Here is a 14,625-nt window from a genome sequence, read left to right as displayed (position 1 = left end):
TAAGATTCTGGTCCCCTTATCCTTATCCTTCAATGAACTCGATTTATTTTTGAATAATGGAAGATAACGCAGATAACAAATTTTTGGGAGACGCGAGTCCTCCATTGCGAGGATTTTGATTATCCAGCCTAAAGTCAGACTAAAAATTCGTACTCAATGACAGTAAATCGATAGCATATTTTTATTCGTGAAGAATAACGTACAGCGTATCAATAGTCTCAAGTGTGCAAATATAATTGACAGTTCAAAACAAATGAGAAGAAATTACATAAATTCATTTGTTTGTTTTCATATGTTTAACGTATTCCACAGATAAACATGGAACAGAAGAGCCGAAATACCAGATTAAAAATTATAATTCCTCACTTACCGTATTTTTAAGTGGAAGTAAAACAAAATTAATAGAGAAGAATTCAAGAAAAACTCTACACAAGATATTTTTCGGGATGAAAAAAGTACATATTTGAATACAAATAGGAATTGAAGAACCGACTGAAATTAAATCTCGGTGTAATTCTATAAATATCATCAAGTTCGTTCATCATCACGGGTTCATCATCACGGGCTCGTTCACCATCACGGGAAAATTTTTGATTTGTGTGTATGCGAATTTAATTGTATAAATGTATCCATGTCTGCGACGGTAAGGGATACCCACTTGACATTTTGTATGGAAAATAACGTTTCGAGCAATCCGCTCCATGCGAAAATTTATTAAGATCCAGCGAGTTTTCCCCCGTCAATATCAGCACCAATTACCCCAACATCACCATCAGTGACACCAAAATCATCTACATCATCACATCACCAACACCCATCACCACCTTCAGTAACATCAACATCATCAACAAGATCAATAAAATCATCATCATAACGGCGATTTCTCTTTCAGAACATTCAAGAATAAGAGTGACATCTTCTTTTTTACATGAGAGACAATCCGCTCCATGCGAAAGTTTATCAAGATCCAACCCCGCCAACATCAGCATCAACATCACCATCAGGGACACCAACATCATATACATCATCAACATTACCAACATCACCAATATCATCACCGCCATCAATATCACCAACATCATCGGCACCTTCAGTAACATTAACATCATCAACAACATTGTTCAAATAACCAGACCACTATTCATAATATTTATTATCTCTTTATTAGTAATATAAAAAAGGTTTTGTTCCAATAATCGCACACAGCTAGACTCACATTGCTTTTACCCAACCAAACGTTCTCTCTCTAACCTAACCTGTTACCTTCTAGAAGCTTCTTCTTACTAGGCTGCCCTCTATCATCCTCTATTTGAAAATTATTCAATATCACATTTCTCAACACACCTCCTTTATTTTATAATAATTCTTCATACACAACATTACATTCTTTTAAACCCAATAGAGTACGAAGTGTATGGAATTTCTATTATCCCATCTTTTTCATAGTCATAGACGAAATGATAGCTTGTATCAATGTGTTTAGAATTCTTAGAAAATTTACCATTTTTAGCCAACGATATCGCACCTGTATTGTCTTCATATATCGGACCAGGACCACTCACCTCAACATCGACATCATTCAAAATTCCCTTAATGGGTAAAACTTCTTCTACGCAATCTGCTAGTGCATAATACTCAGCATGAGTAGAGGCTCTTGATACTACTTTTCGTTTAACTGATTTCCATAGTACAGCATTTCCAAAAACTCGAATAAGAATTCCAGTAGTAGACTTCCTATCAATAATATCCGATGCCCAGTCACTGTCTACATATGCATCCACTATCGTCTCTGAGTTTGATGTATAAACTAATTTGAGTGATCTCGTCCAATACAAATACTTCAGAATTCTTAGTGCACATTGATAATGCTCGTGATTATAGCTACTTTGGAAGCGACTGAAATAGTTTACTGCAAAGGAAATATCAGGACGTGTTCCATTAGCAATGAGCAGCAAAGCTCCAATCAGATTTCTGTATTCAACTCATAATCAATAATTTCAGCTGGCTCTAATTTTAAATTGATTTCCATTGGTGTTTCATACTTCTTAGAATCCTTAATTTGGTACTTCTCTACAAGACTTTCAATATATTTTTTCAGATGCAAAAATAATTCTTTCTCGTTTGGATAATACTTGACTTCAATGCCAACATAATGTTGTACTTGCCCCAGTTCTTTCATACGAAACCTCTTCTTCAATAATGATTTGAGCTTAGCTATTTCATTCTCATATGATCCACAAATCAACAAATCTTCTACGTACAATATCACATATAATTTCTCATTATTAATCACTCCTGTGTAGAAACAAAAATCGTATTTTGATCTCTCGAAATTTAATGTTATCATGTAATCATTGAGACATTCATACCAATCACGTGGACTCTCTTTCAATCCATATAAAGCCTTTTGCAATAAACAAACCTTATCATCATTAATTTTCCATCCCTCAGGTGGATACCCATAAACTTCAGATTTGATGCTGCCGTTTAAAAATGCAGTTTGAACGTCCATTTGTTCAATATTCCATCCATTATTACAAGCAACTGAAAGGAGAATCTTTAATGTATGCATTTTCGCCACGGGCGAATAGATTTCCTCAATCTCTTGAAAAACTTGTTGAAACGCTTTATACTACACGCGCTTTATACTTTCCATTAGTTTTAATTGCATATACCCATTTAACTTCAATTATCTTTTTATCTTCAGGAATATCAACAATCGACCAAGTTTCATTAATTTTAAGACTCTCTAATTCCTCTTTCATTGCATTGATCCATTTCTTCGAATCAGGACTGTTAATTGCTTCCTCATAAGTTTCCGGTACACTAACATTGGTATAATTTACGTACACTACATGATCATCAAATCGCTTAGGTCTTTTAATATCTCTTCTGGGTCTCTTTGGGGTTTCAGTTATTTCAGGTCCATCATTAGTTTTTATCACCTCCTCAATTTCATCATTTTTATTCTGAATAAATTCAGTGTCATCATCTCTAATAGTTTCTTCCTGTTCATTTTCATTCGATTCATCTGTGTTAAATATATTGTGTTAATATATTCAGTATCTTTCTTAATGAATTGTACATTTCAACTTATTATTATCTTCCTGTCTACCAAAATTTGGAACCCATATCTGTATATGCAATCAAAATACCTTTTACTGCTTTTGGATTCAATTTTGATATTCTACACTCATCAGGCACTCTTACATAAGCTTTACTCCTATACATACGTAGATTACCGACATTCGACTTTTTGTTAAAAAATATTTCATAGGGACATTTATCAATTTTTGTATTCGCGATCAGTCTATTTCCTAGATATGCTGCTGTATAAATACATTCAACCCAATAACTCTTATCAATATTCGCCTCTGTTAGTAAGTATCGTGCTCTGTACATAATTGTTCGATTATATCTCTCGGCTACTCCATTTAATTCATGAGTGTAGGGGGGACATGGTCTCACATAAATACTTTCTCTTTTTTCCAGATCTAACAAATCTTTGTTAATAAACTCACGACCGTTATCACAACGAAGTTCTTTGATTCTTTTGCCAGTTCGATTATGCATTGAATTCATGTAATCAACAAATCTACTTAAACATCACTTTTCTTTTCAATACAATAAACAACTGCAAGCTTGCTAAAATCATCGATGAAGAATACAAAATATTTCTCTCCGTTAATACCTGTTTGAGTTATGGGTCCATTGACATCAGTATGAACAATTTCTAGAATATCATTGGCTCTAGTTCTTTCATTATTGAATTTTATGTTAGACATTTTACTCGATAGATAAATTTCACATTTCAAAATTTCATTCTCAATCGTTTTTGGAACTCCATCTAATAATTGTGCTTCACATATGTGTTTCAAATCTCCAAAATGTGGGTGCCCCAATTTCCTATGCCACTTCTCCTTGTCAGTCATCTTACCCTCAGTGCAACTACTGTACGAATTTACTTTTTCTCCCTCAGCATTCAATTTTTGTCCTTCTAATTCAAAAAGATTTCCCTTTCTCTTTGCGACTGCAATCAATTGATTTCTACTATTAAAAATATTAGCATGTTCATTTTGAAATATTACTCGATTATTCTGTTTCACAATGCTCGAGACACTTAATAAGTTTCGTTTCATATTTGGCATTTGGCGTTTCATATTTCGTTGTGCCAGTGCTTGTTGTCATGACTTCAATGTTGAACGAATTCCTCTCTTCTGCTTGCTCCTCTGCCATATTTCCAGTGACTCTCGTAGACGTATTTCTTTGAAAACTCCTTGGGTGACCGTTCCCCATACTCCAGTTACTGCGACAATACCGCTGTATATGACCAACCCCATTGCACTTAAAACATCTTATAGGTGGCAAACCTCCTTCATTGTGATTCTCCACTAGTCGCTCTGAGCTCGTCCGTTGTTTTTGATGATTATTATGATTCTTGTACCTCGAGTTATCAAATCTGTTCTGTCTGTTTGGTCCATCCTGAATATTCCTGAACTTACTCGGCCCTTGGGAACTAAATGCTTGAGTCAAATTTCTTTATCCATCTTCGTAGTTTCCTTCTTTCGAAATTCCACTAGTAATTTTGATTTCAGAAACTCTAGAGTTCTGTCTTTCTCTGGTAACGCATCAATCAAATCTACCGTACGTGTGAGGCTCTGAGGTAATGCCAATTGCAGATAATTTACTTTGTCCTCCTCATTCACTATTTCACCTGCATTTTTCAGTTTATTTACACACTTCTCAAACTGGTTGAAAAATTCTAGTGGATCATCACCTTCACTGAACTTTAGGTCCAATAGTCTTCTCTTTTTTCACAACTTAATTGTACTGTTCTTCAATAAATACGTCTGATCCAACTTTTGTAACATTTTTTTAGCTGTGGTCTCAGAGATAATCAGATCGAGCTGTGTATTAGTAACGCTGTTCACGATGTAATTTTTAGCCTTTAATTCTTTCTCTTTCCAGTTCTTGTTTTTCATGGGTTGTGGCTTTTCATCAAATTTGATCACTTCATCACACTTTTTTCATTCGAGGAAAAGATCCATCTTGAATTTCCACTTGGTGTATTCCTTACCATCGAACACTTGCAGTCTGAACTCGTCATGCTTCCCGGCCATTTTGACCAATTTCTGTTTTAGTCTTCACACTTATTCCAATGTTTCTATCTTTTCTATTTTCACTAACCATGCTCTGCTACCATGTCCAAATAACCAGACTCTTCATAATATATTATATAGTATATATATTTATTATCTCTTTATTAATAATATAAAAAGGTTTTGTTCCAATAATCGCACACAGCTAGACGCACGTTGCTTTTACCCAACCAAACGTTCTCTCTCTAACCTAACCCGTTAACTTCTAGAAGCTTCTTCTTACTAGGCTGCCCTCTATCATCCTCTATTTGAGAATTATTCAAAATCACATTTCTCAACAAACATCAGTATCATCCTCATCATGACCGCGATTTCTCTTTCAGAACATTCAGGAATAAAAGTGTGACGTCTGCTTTTTATATAAGATTCTGCAAAGCACTTACAGGGTGAAAATTAAACTATAATAGTTTTGTTGATTGATGTAGGAAAGGAAGGACCATCATGTTTGTAGACAGAATAGACTTTGCAAATTTATTTGCAATCAGTTGGAGTTGCATTTCATTTTTTTTAAATAAAAATTCACACGGTGAAAGAATTGATCAAACACATTGGAGGGCATATGACTAATGGTAAATACTCTCGAAGTGTCCTCCATCAGAATTAGCGCAATAGTCAAGGCGTTTCTGAAATCTATGGAAGACTTCTTCAATTTTAGCTTAAGAAGTATTAGAAACACCCTTCTGGATATCACTTATCCGAGCTTCTTTTTTCTGAGGATTGTCCGCGTAACAGAAGTCTTTGAGATAACCCCACAAGAAGCAATCACACGGGTTCAAATCCGGTGTAGTGAGCATGGTGGCCATTCCATCCCTGCTATGGCGAAGCGAGGATACCCCAAGCCGATGACGCGATCACTGTATACTTTGTGCATTGCAGTGAATACATCATTAGTTCGATGAGGTGTTGCACGGTCTTGCATAAAATAGAAATCTTTCACCAATCATTTTTTCTTAGCGAATGGGAAAAATTTTGTTTCCAACATCTTTCGGTGACTCTCCCCTGTAATGGTCCCTTCCAAGATTTCCACATGTATTTGTTTTATCGACAGAGCTGCCCAAACTGTAGCTTTAGTAGGGTGGAGCGGTTTAGCTACTGATGAATGTGGATTTTCACTCCCCCATAATCGATAATTTTGTTTATTTACGGACCCATTAAGGTAGAGATGCGCTTCATCCGCGAAAATAATTCGATTGGCTTCGATTTCACCATTTTCAAACATTTGCGTAAAAACGTTGCTTAATTCAAGTCGTTTCCCCATAGCAGCTTGCGTAAGCAATTCGTGGAATAGTTATTTTCATCACAAGGTCCACAAAGTATTTTCTGACAAATGTGGCTTTGTAGGCCGAGCCGAAGGCGAGGCCTATAATCACATTCGTCAGAAAATACTTTTGGACCGTATGACGAATGCAATTTTTCGTCAGAAGGCCCGTAAACCGCGATCAAACCGAGCGAAGCGAGCGATTTTATAAGGATGAAGTTAGAGGAAATGTTTAATTATCAAACGTAGGGTCTCTCGGTTCAATTCTAACTTCGCAGCCGCCTTGCGTATTGAATCAGTTGGTTGATTTTTGAAATGTTTCTCCTACTTGTCCACTAATTCTTCCGTCGTTACTGTATAAGATGGACCCGGAAGATCATGGCGACGATCCTGTAGCGTACCATAGTTGACAAAATAATCAATTACCCTACAAAAAAGAACAAATTGACTCAAAAAATTTATTGGGGACTAACCTCAAAAAAAAATCGTACAGGAGAACTAAAAGATTCCTACCGTTTGAGAGTGGTTTCCCTCCCAATTCTATGACTACTAAACTTACTACGACGGCCTCTATACGCATTTGTGTAATTTTTTCCTCGGGAATAATAGCACTGAGCAATGGGATACACTTTTTCTTCGACAGTAACCTCACTCATTTTGGAGAATATGAACTAGACCCCGGAGTGTCCCAATAGAATTTGCCAGGCTCCAAGTTTTTATTTTATTTATTTATTTATTTACACTGTCCCACAGGGTGGTACTCCCTATAACAGTGGGGGAAGCCAATTACATTTGCATATACAATTATAGTAGTGAAGAAAAGAGTGTAATATACAGTAGGTAAATTGAATCAGTATCATTCGATGTATCAGAGACAGGCGCATGAACAATCAGTACAAATGGAATGAAATCATATCAAAGCAGTCATACAACGTACTAACAAGCTCTGCAATTATACAGTTAACCGCATTATATAATCAATTTTCATAAGTGCAAGATCAAAAGACATCCTCATTCGAAATTGAAATTGGCAGAGAGTACAAAAAATTTGTTATCACTTGATCCAGTTTTTCTATACGCCCAAATTTCCTCTCAAGAATAACATCTCTCAGCTTCAAAACATTCAATACGTATAGAAATAAAGCCTTTGTATCAGCTTTGCGCGGGCTTGATAAGAAATTCAGAAAATCACTTGCACTGGACCCTGTCATGCACTTAATGAGAAACTTACATCTTAAATCACAGTAGGCAGGGCAGGATTGCAGCACATGCTGGATTGACTCAGGTACATTCATATCGCAAACACGACATTCTTTGAAAGGATCTAGTTTGTACACATTACCATCTATGATAATTCGACAGTTATAGGGATTAGCTAGCCTAATTTGTGCTTCAACTCGTACAAGTCCTAGTGGGCACCTGGAGCGCAGGTATTGACTGCCCCAGTGTGACAGTGACCTAGGAAATGGTATTTTATGTGACAGCTCATGCCATTCAGCCAGATCTCTCTTTATTAGGACTCTCCTGTATCTATCGAGCATTGAGCCTTCATTCGACATCCACTCATGCGCATCAAAATTTCCCCATAACTCCGTATGCTCAACCGACACCAGAAAATCCCTTATACGATAGGCCCAGTTAAATTTATACAGCTTCTCCTGGCTCACGTAAGGGTTAGGATTAAGGGCTAGATTAACTAATCTCTTAAAACAAATCTTTGGTAAATTGTCGTCTGACATCCTAAGAATTTTAATTATGTAGTTTATGGTAGCACTCATAACAGAAAATTCAACCCGCACTACCCCGGTTTCTAATCTCAAAGCACATCCAGCGGTATTTTTTGGCAGGGCAAGCATCCTTTTCAAGAAGTTGACCTGCGCAGTCTCAATAATATCAGGGTAATCGAGTGCCCAAACTGGGGCTGCATAAAGTAATGTAGACTTCGACAAAGCTTCATAAAGCTTCATGACTCCATCCCACGAATCACACTTGGCTCTCATCAACAGCCCTATAGCAGCACCATTCGCCTGTTTGGCCTTATTAACAGCTCTCACCGCAGCCAAATGGCCGGACGAAGTGCAACTGAAGGGAATTCCAAGATATATATAGGAAGAAACAATATCGAGTTTACGTGAGTTATAAAAAAACTCAAGCGAAGGACTCAGACGACCTCCCTCTCGAAAAACAACTACTTGGGTTTTATCAGTGTTAACTGCTAGGTCATTCAAGCTGCAATAATCCTGAATCGCTAATAGAATCCGTTGGAGAGTAATAGCATCCTCAGTGAGGATGACTAAATCGTCTGCATAAAGTAGGACGAGCACGTCCACCAAGCCGTCAATATTCACACCTCTGAATCCCCGCCCACGTAAAAATCTTTCAAGATCACAAATATATAATATAAATAGTAAAGGGCTCAGGGATTCACCCTGCAACACCCCGGAGGATACAGGCAACGGTTCTGTCAAAGCACCAGAGACCTTGACTTGGAAGGATGCCGAATCATATAGGGATTTAATAATTTTAATCATTTTTGAGCTCAAACCAAGAGTAAGCAACTTGGGCCAGAGTTTGTGATGCGGGATGGAGTCGAAGGCCCTCCTGAAGTCAACAAAAACACTAAATACCTTCCGGGAGCCAAGACGAAGCTGCAGCTGAATGGCGCTTCGCAGAACGAAAATCTGATCGAGACAACTCCTGTGTGACCTAAAACCTGCTTGACTCTCATCAAGAATCCCCTCAGTTTCAGACCATTTCTGAATTCTATTCCTCAGAATTTGGGTAAAGAGCTTAGTGAGACAGTTGCAGAGAGCAATGCCTCGATAATTTAGTGGATCGGATTTGTCTCCTTTCTTGTGAAGCATGGAGAGAGCCGCTGCCCCCCAAGAGTCTGGAACATATTCAACTTCTAAAATCTTATTGAAGTGTACAACCAAATACAAAAGCCAATTTTGTGGCAAGTGTTTCAAAAAATCATTAGAGATCTCGTCGGGTCCAGCGGCTTTCCCATTCTTCAAGGACTTAATGTTGCGAACCAATTCATCCAAAGTGACTTGCTGATCAAGTACATCATTGAAAATATCCGGAAAAAACATCTCAAACTTTTGTTTAGGGAGACAGATGCTAACATAAAAAGCATACCATTCATTAAGTGAGAGACAGGGAGCATTATAGACGAAGGGTCTCAGTTTTTTAATAGCAAGCCAGAAGTCAGTCGTGAAATTAGGGTTCGCAAGACAGTCCCTTAAAAACGTAATATACATGTTTTTCTTTTTCTTGACTAAATTTACATAATCCTTCTTAAGCTTCGTATAACTAATACCAAACGTACCATTAAAATTAGCATTCTTAAATTCCACCAACTTCTGATCTAGTTCAAGTTTGAGATTTTTACAATCGTTATCATACCAGTTCTTATTCTCTCTATATTTAGTCTTATCAAGTCGACCACCTCTCCCAACTCTCTTGATCATATTTGCGGAAAAAGCTGATTCTCTAATAGCCAATCTCAAATTATCAGTTTGCTGTTTCACCGATGTATGTGAAAAATCAAATTTAAGTTTATTCGAAACAAACATGGCCCGAGTAAAAGACTCGGCCCCACTAACATTCCAAGAAAGAAGTGTCTGCTGAGGAGTCAACGTTTCATCAGGGAGAGACGGCAGATCGAGAGGTACCATCAAAGTAGCCTTGATTGGGAAGTGGTCTGAGCGGGACGAAACAATACATACTTCGAAATCCACAATCAAATGCAAACAAAAGATGTTGACCCAGATAAAATCCACAGTACTGGAACCAGTGGGAGCCAGGAACGTAATCTTACCAGGAGTATCACTCCTTGACCTTCCATTCAAACAGAACATATTATTAATTTCCATAAAGTTAAGGAGAGTACGCCCTCTATCACAATGAGCCATTTTAAGGTCGGATCTAAATCTTTCAAGACTACTACCTTCCACCAGGTCTTCAGGTATCTCTCCATCTGCCGCGATATGCGCATTAAAATCGCCGCCCAGTAACCAAATTGCATTTGGGAACATCTCGGAAAAAGAATCCGATTTGCTCTGAAGGAGTTCCAGCGCCGGCTCAATATCAACCAAAGGGATAAAATAAATTGTACCAAATATGAAGGTTTTCGAATCTACAACAACTTTAACAAAAATCCAATTTTCTGAGCGATGAAGAAGAGCAGGCTCACCCAACTGCTTGTTTACTAAGGCTAAGAGGCCTCCACTACCTCTTCCTCGAGAATGAACTCTGATTGCTGGAGAACTCAGGACGTGAAACTCCTTGAAAGCAGCTGGCAGCTGTTTCACTTTATATCGTAGAAAAGTCTCAGAAACACCGATGAAACCAAACTCTGATGGATTTGATAATTGCGAAATATTCGAGATGCCTTTTGAATTCCAGAAGACGGCTCGAAGTAGTGAGTTATTCACATGTTGGATGGCGGTGGGCCGGTTCCGCTCTTCCTGACGTTCCGAAAAGGACGAGTGACATGAGAGGAGGATCTGGTTCCGGAGGTAGAGGCAAGAGGTACTGCCTTATCCAGCTGCAAGTCCCAAGTCATCGAAATACCATCAACAACGACCGAACCATGCCTGCGTTTAACTGGAATATTCGTTGACGTCTCATTCCTAGCATAGATCCTCAATTTAGACTGAAGCAGGCGTTCACGGCTGGTGAGATCACTATCAATAAAAATGTCTTCGTTCTTAAGAATTTTCCCCTTCGTTTTCAAAATGTTCAGTTTATCCTGGAAGCACTTCATTTTAACAATCACCATGTTCCTGTCTCTACCAACCAAGTGCACTGAATCAGCAGAGGAAGCAGGGGAAGAGAATTTGGAAGTGAGGAAAGCATTGACCTCTTGCTCCAAAGAAGCAGGATTTACCTGCAGCCCTTTAATTACAATGTTATTCCTTCGCAAAATCTTATCTTGTTGTTCGAGTTGTTTCATGAGTTCCTCCACTTGTTGCAATATTACAGGATTTGATTGTGAATTGGGGGAAGCCAATGATTTATTTACCACCGTCAGCTCCTCCTCAATTCTATTAATTTTCTCAATAAGTTCTCCTGAAATTTGTAAGCCAGCAATCTCTTGTTTACATTGGTTCAGCTCTGATTCAAGTGCCTCAACTCTCAACTCCGTATTTCTTTGCGCTTCGGCAACCTCTGCCTTGAATTTAGAAATAGTCTCGTTCATTCCATTAATTTCTTGCTTGATTTCCTCATTCCCCTTGCTCATATCGGCCCTCAACGAAACATCCCGCTGCTGATTATCCAATCTCATTTGCTGCAAAATCGTTGTAATTGCATTAATATCCTCTTTAGTGGCCATGCCAGAACTCTCCTCAGCTGGAGCAACTTTATTGCTGTCACCCGCCGACATCTCTGAATCAATCAGCTGATTTACACACGCGCCCAAGCCCTCAGCGGCGGGAGCACTGACCTCAAGGGAGGGGGGAACCGAGTCAGAAAACGAACAAGAGATCGCATGTGGATTCCAAAATTGCGTAATCAATTTGTCTTTGCTTTTCTTGAGTAGAACCGAGGGAATGTCAATCCCCAAACACAATTCAGATTCTCGTTTACTTTTTGAAGACAGAGTCGATGCGGGTTTGGCTTTCTTTTCAGTTTTCTCGGTAGATCTCTTTCTAACAGAGCGAGATATACACTTCTTGACAGCTGGAGATGCAGAGGGGGTACCAGCGGGTGACGGGCAGTCCGAAATCTTTATTGTCGGAATAGCGAGCACAGTTATTGTCGGGGCTGGACCCGGTGAAATCACTGCCTCAGAGATGTCACTTGAAGAGCAATCCACCAATTTGTTTTCGGAGATCGACATTACCAGCATTCACCGCCAAAACAGAAACTAACCGTAGCCATTAACCTCCAAATGAAAAACTGGCTATATAAAAACCAATGCAGAAGCCAAAATCGTGGCAAAAAGTTCAATGTTTATAATTCACTCGAAACTAGAAAGTCAACTACACTCCACAGACACAATTTAACTGTTCAAAAGGCAAAGCACCTCGAAAAAAAAAAAAAAAAGTACACACTGCACTCAGAAACACGTCTAGCAGTAATGCTTGCCTCAGTGGCGCCCCTGCCAGGCTCCAAGTTTTAACCTACAACAGCCCGATCCTTGGTGATAAACTGGAGAAGGAAATATAGGGGAAAAGTTTTCACCGATTCCGATTTGTCAACCTGTAAATTTCTTATTTCAAAACTGCGAAATAAAAAATTAAATTCGTTGCCCGCTGTCCGTGTTAAAATGTCACGCAATTTCATACAGTATGTGTTTATCTTGCAGATATGCTTGGTTTACATCATGTGCTCACGTGAACAAAGCGAATTTGACAAATCACAACATTTTCGTCCCAATAGGTTAGAATATAATGGTCGAATCATTGCATTTCCCATCTCACATTTGTTCCTAAATCATGACTAAAGCTTCCAACAGAAAATCCCTAGAATACACTCAATTCACTTCAAGGTATTTGCGGCGTTGCCAGATGCTTCTCCGCCATCTTTTATCAACTTCATGCTCCACATTCCTCAATCTCCATTGGCCAATCTTTAATTTCTAATATCCAAAAATCCGTTAGTCCAGGATTTTTTTCATTATGTTCTCCGTATTCTACGCATGTTTTACTGTAGTGGACGAGAGGAAAAACGTATTTCGCCCCTCTGCGGAAACGGAACGAAAATACGCAGCCCTCGACGTCCAAATTCACAACCAAAAATTGGGCGCCAGATCATTTTCTCAAAACGAACAAAAGTCGAAACCACAATTTACGACAAATCACAGAACAGCAGCCGACAGTTCAGTATTTCATTCGCGGAGGCGGCTAGGTTCAAAGTGCTGCTCTGAATCGAATTCTGAAATGACTGGCTTCGCAAACAAACAATAACGGATTATCGTACTGAGAAAAATAATAATTTAATCTAAAATAGTTAGAAGTTATATTATAAATGCCATAATAAAACCCCGTCTCGGTCTCTTAATCTGGCCCTCCGAACTCGGGAAAAAATTAACAAATAAACAAAATAAAGACAAATGACTCGATACAACACAACCTCTACCTCTGCGATATGTGCGGGAATAAAATACTAGCCAAGATTAAAAATTAAAATCAAAGAAGGTCAACAAACAGTCAAAAAATAAAATAACTAGTCAATTTACTCGAAGTTAAATAATCGCAGAGTAGGGAACTACTATTACGTCGAGCGTTCAACGCGTCCACCAAAGCGGCGATAGGAAGAGGCAACTCCACGTGAGTTTGAGAGGGGGATTGCCTCGAGAGAATATAAACAACGGACACCGGCAATTGATAGAAGATCAGCCGGCGATGAAATAAAACTCGAGCGCCGAAAGTGAGCTTCAATCCCACTTCCAAAAACACGATAAATTGCCGAACGAAATACTATTTAGGCTGAAAATAAAAGCGATGTTAAATCGACCAAACGTTAGCCGAGAGACAGAAATAATAATCCCGAGAAAATAACACAACTGACCTCGAGATTCCAAACCGCCGGAAAATCGATAATATCACACGGCGATGGCGAAACGAGAGTCCAATAAATGACACAAAATTGTGGTCAAAATTACTGAACTCGATAGAATTTTAACAACTAAATCGCCGATAAACGAGCGATATCCAAGAATAAAGATCCAAATCGATATGGAGAACTCTAATGGCGTCAACCCCACGGACCAAACGTCCGTTAAAATAAAAGGCTGGTTCCACACTTTGTGAGATACACAAATTAACAATGTTCTTTTCTATAGAACCACCGCTCACCGATAAAAAAAAAAGAATGCTCGTCAATCAGCAACCCCCAAAAGCTCCACAAAACGGCAAAGTAGTCCTCCGATGACTCTCGGGTCCCAAAAACTATGGACTCTCGGAACTTATATCGAAATTTAATACAAGCGAAAATTTTTCACGGCGGCCACTACGATGTCCGTACGAGAAGTGCTTGTCGCCGGTGCAATTAGCCCACGCAACAACGTCCCAACAGGCGTCCGAGGCTCCTATTGCCTGAGCGTGACGAAGTGAAATAAGTCAAATCATGTCCACTACAAAACGTAGGACATTCACCAATTTGGAGTTAAAACCTCCCCAATCATTCCAATAAAATTATAAATAATTATTCCATCGTCGGATGCATTTTCCCATGGACGTCCAACGTCGGTCCAGG

Source organism: Diachasma alloeum, unplaced genomic scaffold (assembly GCF_001412515.2).
Source record: "Diachasma alloeum isolate Michigan unplaced genomic scaffold, Dall2.0 Dall_scaffold_00841, whole genome shotgun sequence".
Classification (NCBI taxonomy): domain Eukaryota; kingdom Metazoa; phylum Arthropoda; class Insecta; order Hymenoptera; family Braconidae; genus Diachasma; species Diachasma alloeum.
The sequence above is the reverse complement of the archived record's forward strand: the minus strand, read 5'-3'. Positions refer to the sequence as shown.